The sequence below is a fragment of the Lepidochelys kempii genome, chromosome 9 (assembly GCF_965140285.1).
Source record: "Lepidochelys kempii isolate rLepKem1 chromosome 9, rLepKem1.hap1, whole genome shotgun sequence".
Taxonomy (NCBI): Eukaryota; Metazoa; Chordata; order Testudines; family Cheloniidae; genus Lepidochelys; species Lepidochelys kempii.
The window spans coordinates 21,741,256-21,749,767 of record NC_136388.1 but is presented as its reverse complement, the minus strand read 5'-3'; the positions used below and the strand labels follow the sequence as shown (position 1 = coordinate 21,749,767).

Here is an 8,512-nt window from a genome sequence, read left to right as displayed (position 1 = left end):
GTTTTCCACCAGTTTAACAAAATTGGCTAAAATACCATACCTTTAGCTTAACTGCAGCAAGCTTGTGTATACAGCAGGTCTTAATTAGAATGATATAAGAGTTATTTTGCAATGTGAGAAGTGTCTCTCTCTGACATCATACCCATGAGCTGAGACTGTTTTACTATCCAACAACAGAAATTTTGCTATATTTCATTTTATTTTGGGGGGAAGGGGGGTTCTTTGGGCCAACAGAGATTTGAGAATCATGGATCAATATAACCCCATCACTGTAAATATTTACTCAGTAAACAGTAAGTGCTTTGCAAAGGATCCCAGATTGAAGAATGAAGGAAGTTACTATAAAAGGAAAACCATTAGTAACCCTAACAATTCCTTGTGCTCATATGAACTCTGACTGTCTTGGAAAATGTATATTAAAAATGAGACATAGTGTTATCTGGCAAATAAAAATCAAAGCTCATTTACTTCCTTCAGACATAACTTAAGTTAAAATACTTCTAGAATGCAAGAGTAAAGTCTGCAAATAGGAACCTTTAATGTCAATGAACCTAATCAGCCCAAGATGAGCTAATTTGTTTTAATGCTAGTGATGAAACTTTATCTTCAGTGTTACAGGAAATAGACAATTACCTCTGTGTCAGGTACAAGTTTTGACAAGCTCTGTGTTCAAGATATCAGTAAAGGCAAAACAACTGATTAGCCTGTTTTCTTCCTTATAATGCACTCACCAAAAGCTCTCATTATCAGGATAAAAATGAATGCTTGAGAAAAAGAAACGGGGGTGGTGGGTTTTTTTGGTCAAAAAGGCAAAAGCAAACACTATTTTCCTTCCAGTAGTCTGCCATCATCTCTAGTTGGTTTACTGGGCACAGAATTTAAGAAAGTTTTTACAATATTTGCAGAAGGCTGGAAGGGTAGGTTGACCTACATACAGTACATTCCTGACAACATTAGTAAGGACTCTACACTGTTATCTGCTGGCCACTGCTCTCCGCCCCCCAACTCCACCCACTTTATACACTGCTAAGTTAATCAATTATCAGCATCTCCCGCTGATTACTTAGGACATTAATTTCTAGATCTTCTGGCACAAAAGGGTGTACTGAGTGGTTTGCAAGTATTTTAAATAAGCCATTAACTGTTTATTTGGTGAATGGTTTCTGCCCTCTCCCCTTCCCAAGATCCCAAAAAAGTTGAAAAGAACATTCAACATTCTGAGCATTTAAACAGGTCAATATGATATCAACTGCAAAATGCTCCTTTTACCCTAGTTATTGGGAGCATCCAGTACGTAGCTATTTATTGATTTTTTTAAAGTTTCCCTTCCTATATTGTTAAGGAAAGCCAACTATATACAATACAGCTACACATTTAAAATTATCAATGTTAAAGTATGGCTAAACATCCCTTCCTCTTTCAGCTGGTCTGTTTTTATGCTTATGGTTTGCTATTATACCATTTAACTAGTTTTCTATTCCTCACACTCTTCCAGCCTATATGGGACCTAAATTTCTTTTTAAAAATGCATACACAGCCTTTCAAGCCTTCTTTATATCCTAGAGAAACTAAAAAAGGCACCCAACCAGCTTTTTCACCCCCATTTGTAGATCACCTTTAAGAGAACTGTCCAAAGTCACACCATAAAGTATCAATGAACTGATTCCATATTTTCTTCTGCCAGTTATCTGCCTTAACCATTAAAACACACACACACACTTCTCTACACATACTGTAAGAGTAGTTCATATTGCTCTTCAAGAAATAGTCAAATAAATTTTTACCTAAAGAAAGTTTGCACTACACATGATATAATGTATCAAGTTTCATTCCCCAAAGTAATTTTCCTTTTAACTTTTATAACTGCAGTAGCTAACCAGACCTTTAACTATAACAAATGCCACTAATATTTATTCTTGACTGTCTACTTATTGTCTAGGCAGCCATCAAAATTTGCAGTGGGTGGCTACTGACCATTCAGACTAAAGATTGCCTCTCTGGTCTTGTAATCACCCACACTACTAATAGAATTACTTATGTAAAATATTAAAATACTTAAAATGTTCACAAATTAACACTACACAGCAATTAATATTACTTGGCTGATGCTTCTCTGTCCTTCACCTGATGTGGCAACAAATAGTAGGGAAGAATTAATTCGGCATTTTATGTTTGCAGTGCTCTTTGTTAAGAAAAGTAAAATCTGCTTCATGTATTGTTCCACATATAAGTCAGGGATTGCCATTCACTTGTCCTTTGCATGCAAGACAAGAGGTTTTATAGAAGCTACTTAGCCAAAAGAAAAATAATGGAAAATTAAGTCATTATGAAATCTTTATTATATGTTTAGGCACAGTATTCCAAGGAGCCATTAACCATGTTTTAGGATTCCCCTCCCCAGATATTCAGAAAAACTCTTTAAACATAAGACTCCAAAACGAGACAAATATTTTGCATGCAATAAAAGCAAGCATTGTGCTATTCTTCAAATCAACAGAGCATATGTAGATAAAATTAACTGTTATGCCCACAGGGTGTTTAATGTGATGCACATAGGCCAGGCATGTCATGCTCTGATAACTCATTTTATTTTATGAAACACCACAAAAACAGAAAACCATTTATGTATGAAGCGCTTAGACACTTGCTTCTTAAGAAAAGTAGTAAATAAGGACCCATACAATACTTTCATTTGAAAGCTAGATAATGGGTACTGGAATCTGTATTTTAAGACATTAGCCTGAGTAAAGTTTGGAGAGATCTATTAAAGCCCTCAAAATTAGAGCTTTTTATTTTAAACACTGCCCACAATGTTAATCAATTAGAACAAATCCTCAGAGGCACCAGAAGCAGGTGGATATTAGTATAGAAGGTAAATGAGGTTTGCAGAGATATAAAGTTATTAGTTCAATATATCACATGTATATAGTGTTAGAATCTGAGGTCAGACCTATGTCTATTAAAAGTGAAAGTACTTGTATTAATATTTTTGTTATTTAATTGCACTTTCTAATCTTACATTATTTAGTATCTTCAGCTTTGGAAACAAGTGCTTAGATTTCCTCTAGCACCTCCTGTCCCCACAGAGGAGAGGGGCAGAACACACACACACACAGAGTGATTGTACTATGTATTTGTCTATACTGGGCTTTTTAAACAAAATTCAATGTTGTTCCAGACATGGTTTGACTGGCTGGTGTCTACAACAAAAATTGTTTAGAGTTTTCAAAAAATTTAAACTTGCATTTCTACTCCACATTCTGGTTTCAGACATGGCTCAGAGGACAGAGCAGTTCAGAGGTGATCTTTATTAGGTTTGTGGAGAGCAGGGCAGGCATGAATTTGTTCTCTATACAACTTAATTGCCACTCCTTGGAGGATGGCTAGGAAGCTAGCATTGCTATGTACCCCTCCTTCCAATCCAAGGGGAAAAACACGGTATTGGTCACAACCAAATATAAAAACCTGACAAAAGCCTTTAATAATCGAAGTGTTAAGTTTACTCATACAATCAGTTGTTATTACTGAGGTGACAAAATCCTAACCAAGGCAAGACAATAGAAACATAGACCTCAACCATTTTGTCTGAAAGGAGATAAAGGCAATTTTCTCCCATCTGTCCAATGCATGGGGTTTAGAAACAGCACATTTAGGTTTAGAAGGGCAGCAGCTGCTGTCCTTGTGTGCTCCCTGAGTGCCTGATCTCTGTCAGAGCTTTTCTAGGAAGATACCTTGGCTGCTTGATATGTGAGAGCAGCTGAAGGAAATCCAAAGCCATCATGCCACAGCACAGTAACACACACACACACACACAGACTCTTCAACTGGTGAGAAGAAATTTTAACATGCTTCTCTTCTCCAACTCCTCCAAAAAAACTCCTTCCCTAATCGTACACAAACCTGATACTGTACAGATAACAGGGCTGAAGCTAGGATATCATAAAGGGACCTTCCTTCTAAATTTCCTTCCCACTCTGAAAAATAAGCCACGGTTACAAGAACTTGCTCTTTGTGTGCAGTGCCAACAGCTAAAGGGCAGCTTTGTACTCCTAGATAGGGGGGGAAACCTAAAGAAGGTTTTCACAACTACTGTTTGAGGTAAAGATGCAGCTCATCAAGTAATAATGTAAGCCACAGAAAACAACGTGAAAAAAGGAAAAACCTTCCTTGGCTGGGAAATAAAAGGTTTAGCAACAGCAAGCAAAAAATTTTAGTGGCAACATGAATTTCCCTGGCTTTCCCCTCAAAAGGGGAAACAAATCATTAACAGGAGAGATGCAAGAGATAAAGAGAAGCTCCGTGGGCTTCTCTTGCCTTGACCAAGAGGATGGGTTACTGAGGGAAATAAAGCTTCTTCCTATGTATGAAAACTTAGTGTTGCTCATATTAATTCTTTACAAAAAAAAAAGTTTATTCTGTGTAGTCTCCCCCTTGACTAACCCCCATTGCTGTTGCTGAGTCCAGTCCCTCACAAAATGGGGAGCCCAGATCACACCATTCCCTGACAAAAGATTATCCAGGCAGTCTGTATTAATTATTCTGCAAGGCAGAATCCACCTCCTGGAGCTTTTACTGTCCAAACAATTCCCTGCTGTAAAGCGTGTCGATGCACGGATTCTCCCTGTTTTCTCCAAGAGCTCTGATACTGGAAGGCAAGGGAGACCCAAGACTTAGCCCTGCCCCTGAGCCTAGGAACTCTGTTGGAATTTAAAAAAAAAAGTGAACATCTGGCCCAAAAGCCCCAGAAATGGGGACTCATCCATTCATTCCCCCTTGTGAGCATTAATCACCCCACAAACTTGCCTCTCCTCCATGCCCATCAAATATCCCGAAGATAGAGGGATGGGTCCTGTTGACAAGGTCCGTGATCACTTCGAACCTGTCCTCCATGTGGTCCCTCCGCCCTTGGATGGAGTAGACAGCCACATTGTGGCTCTTGAACTCCCAGGTCTTGGAGAACTCTGCATCCAGCACATCCAGCCCCCCAAACCTGTCATTCTGCATGATCTCAGCCACCTTGCCCTTCACCATCTTCACAGCATCCCTGCTGGACTTGACAATGGTTTTCACCTCATCAGTGTGGAAGAAATAACTCCAGAGGGCCAGGCTGATGCATAGCAGGAACAGGGTCTCTGGTCTTAGCAAGAAGTAACGCATGATCCGGCCCAGCAAAGACAGCAAAGTCATTGTATCCTCTATCATTTATTATAGAGACAGTGTATCTCCCACACCATGCACCACGCACCCCGATGGCTGGGATGGGTCTAAGACAAGGCAGCAAATCAATGCATGCTGTGCTAATGCAAGCCCAGTGAGGGCAGGGCTAGCTGCAGCCTCTTGCTCCTGCTGCTGCTTCAAGTGGGCTCACTCACTCACAGACGGCTGGGATGACTCTGATGCAAGGTAGAGATCAGCGCATGTTGGTGCTACAAAGTAATCCAACAAGGACAGGGCTGGTTAGCCGCCACCTCCTCTTGCTGCTGCTTCAGCTAGCTCCCACAGGGACAGATCTGACGTGAGATAGCAAAGACCAATGTACTCTCTGTTAGTGCAACAAACCAAGGGCAGGGTTATTCGGATGCTACAGCGGGATGTACGCGGCCCGATGACACAATGCTCTGCTATTGCAAGGCAAGGTCAGGTTCCCCCCTGCGGCCCCTGCTTCAGGGGTCTCACACAGGGATGGCTGCAGCCAGCTTTGATGCAGGGCAGCAAATCGACTCGTGTTTTGGGTTGTTCTACTAATGCACATCCAGCCAGCCCGCCCGGTGGCTAGGACAGAGGCAGCGGAGAACAGCGCACAATGCAAACCCACGAGCAGCGGGGCTCCGGCTCACCCCCTCCTCTGCCTGCTGCAGGGGCTGGTCTGACGCCCGGAGCAGAGCACGCTCGGCTAACGCCGCGCGCCCCACAAGGGCAGGCTCCCCGGCTTGCCTGCCTGGCGCTGCGGGGACGCCAGGAGCAGGATCCGGACACTGCCCGCTAGTACTGCAAAGCCAGGGGCCCCCCGGCTGCTGCCCGCCTGGAGCTCACGGGCACCGGCTCCCTCAGGCCTGGGCGGCTCGGGCGCACACCCCGTTCTCCCGCCTCACCCCTGCCCGGCTCCGGCGCCAGCGGTCCGCCTGCAGCAGCGATGGCACCGGCAGGGCCGCGCTCAGGTACCGACCTGCCTCTCGCCCCCCCGCCCCCACGTCTTGCGCCTGTCCCTCCCCCGGCCGGGGCGGGGCTCAGCCACCTCCTCCTCCCCAGAGGGACCCAGCCGCCTACAAGCCCCAGCAGTCCGTGCGCTTCCGCCTCGCGCGTGTGTAGCAGGAACCAGCCCAAAGGCTGCTGGGGGCTGTAGTCTGGGGAGCAGGCTAGATGAGGACTGAAGACTCCTGGCCCCGGCCTAGTAGCAGGCTGGACCCTGGACAAGGACTGAAAACGCTTGGCTCGGTCTGGACAGGTTCTGTGCACTGAGGGGTGGGTGACTTGGCCCACCGTGGGCTGGGCACAAAACAGGAATAGGGTTGGGAGGAATGAAGGTTTCAACATCTGTTCCCAGTTGGGTCGGAAGGGAAATCAAGACCTTGCACATTTTCTTGTGAAAAGAGGGAGTGAGAGAGTCCAGCCCAGGGCAGCCAAGGCTTCTGGCATTCAGCTCACCTGGGATGGGTTCACATCTCTCACTGCCTGCTTCAGAGCAGGGACTTCAGCCTCCATCTTCCCTATGCAGAAATGTTGACCTTGGGGTGGTCTGGTCCCTTTCTGATGAGAAATTCCATCCTAGGCCTGAGAAATCTACACAGAGGAAATTTCATCAAAACTGTTAAAAGTTTTTATTTCAACTAATTGAGGTTTTCAGATGAAAAAATTTTGTGTTGAAAAATTCCCAACTCTTGTTCCTTCCTGCCTCCCATCTGCAACGCCTTCGTCAGACAGGGTGAGGTGTCAGGCAGAAGGCTGGCAGAAGGCTTTGCAAGGGTCCATCGAGCTAAGGCTGGGTTCCCCTATCCCTCCAGGGCCCCGCACATGGCCTTTAATTTGGAGGACCTTATCCATACCTTCATTCCACCCAAAGTTGATGTTCCTTCACTTTTGCTATTGAAAACTCTTTACATCAGAAATAAAGAATCAAACAAAAGTTATAGAACGTTATTAATGTTACAAGAGGAATCAACATTTTGAATATCTTCAATAAGCTTTTCAGAGGGGTGGAGGGCTTCTTCCTTTCAATCTTTGTTACACATTTGGGCCTTGGCAGGTTGAGTGAATCTCTTAATGTGGGGGGTGGGAATGGTTTCACACTGCTTGTGAAGATGGCCAGTATAAAGGCTACAACACATTTCCTGGTAACTAAAATACACATCCAGCTTACAAAAGAGTCACTCTCAGAAGAAAAAGTAAATGGATAAACTGTTTAGGTTTTAATCCCTATGCTTTGTCAAACAGCACTGACTCTAGTGCTAAGGAATTTTGGTATAACAGCTTAGTTAAGAGAAGAAAATGAATGTTAATTTGAGTCACCTTTGTGGTTTCTGAACACTTCTGTGGCTTTGTGATTTACCTTGTCATCTGCAGCCAGCTCCGTTCATAGGGGAAAAGACAGATTCTGTCAGACAAGTGGTCAGCTCTCTTTGCAGAGGTAGAGGCCAAAATATATATTTTTAAATAATGCATTTAAAAGAAAGGACATGGAAGTGAAGATGGATGCAAACTGCTAGATGAGACTATACTACAGCTTTGATATTACAGATTTTCCATACTCTTCCTCATCTCAGCAGGAAGTGGCATCAGAAGAACATGGCAGTGAAAGCATAAGCTCAGCTGAGACTGAAGATGAATATTTCTAAATCCAATGGCAGCAACTCCTAGTATGATCTTACTGGGTCAAGATCTAATGAAGTTAAAAAACAAAACAGTGATAAATTTGGATCTGAAGGGAGTTTAATATTAATATTTTTGGATGGGCTTGGTAATTGGTCCCAAATATTCATATTCACAGACAGGTGGAGGAATGAAGGTAGCAGATTTTCAGTTTCCAAATGATTAAACTACTAGTAGAGCCAGTTAGCATTTCCATCCAGATGACTTTTTAATAGAAAATAAAACACAATTTTTTAAAAAATGTTTTGTTTTTCGACTATCTTTAGCCAATAGATGTGTGTCTACTAATTAGAAACCAGTGAAAGCTACCACGTGGTGACTGTATTGCAGAGACTATTGCTGGAAGAAAAAATACACTATATTATTTCTGTTGCAGATGCTTTCCAGCTAGCTGACTAATGGTGCTTTTAGAAACTGACCAAATTTATCAACCAACCTTAAAGGAATATGACCGCTGACATAACCCCCACCAACACAAGTGTGGCTGGAAAATTAATCAGAGAACCACAAGAGACAAGAAAACCAGTCAACATAGAATGCCTTTTGGCCAACACTCAGTATTTAGGGACACGTCTTCCCTTCCACATACTTCTTTGTCAGAAGGAAATATCTAAGTACTAGATTTCTTAGCTTATTTTGCAAAGAT

The 8,512-nt window shown here is 42.9% G+C and overlaps 1 long non-coding RNA gene across 1 annotated transcript; it reads right to left on the bottom strand.

Annotated features, from left to right (window-relative positions):
- Positions 1–2,316: 2,316 nt before the first annotated feature.
- On the bottom strand, positions 2,317–6,240 carry LOC140917211 (uncharacterized). Its single transcript, XR_012160746.2, has 2 exons — positions 6,093–6,240; positions 2,317–5,510 (listed from the first exon to the last, which is right to left on the bottom strand). It is a non-coding gene; the product is annotated as an uncharacterized LOC140917211 (long non-coding RNA).
- Between the last annotated feature and the right edge of the window lie 2,272 nt (positions 6,241–8,512).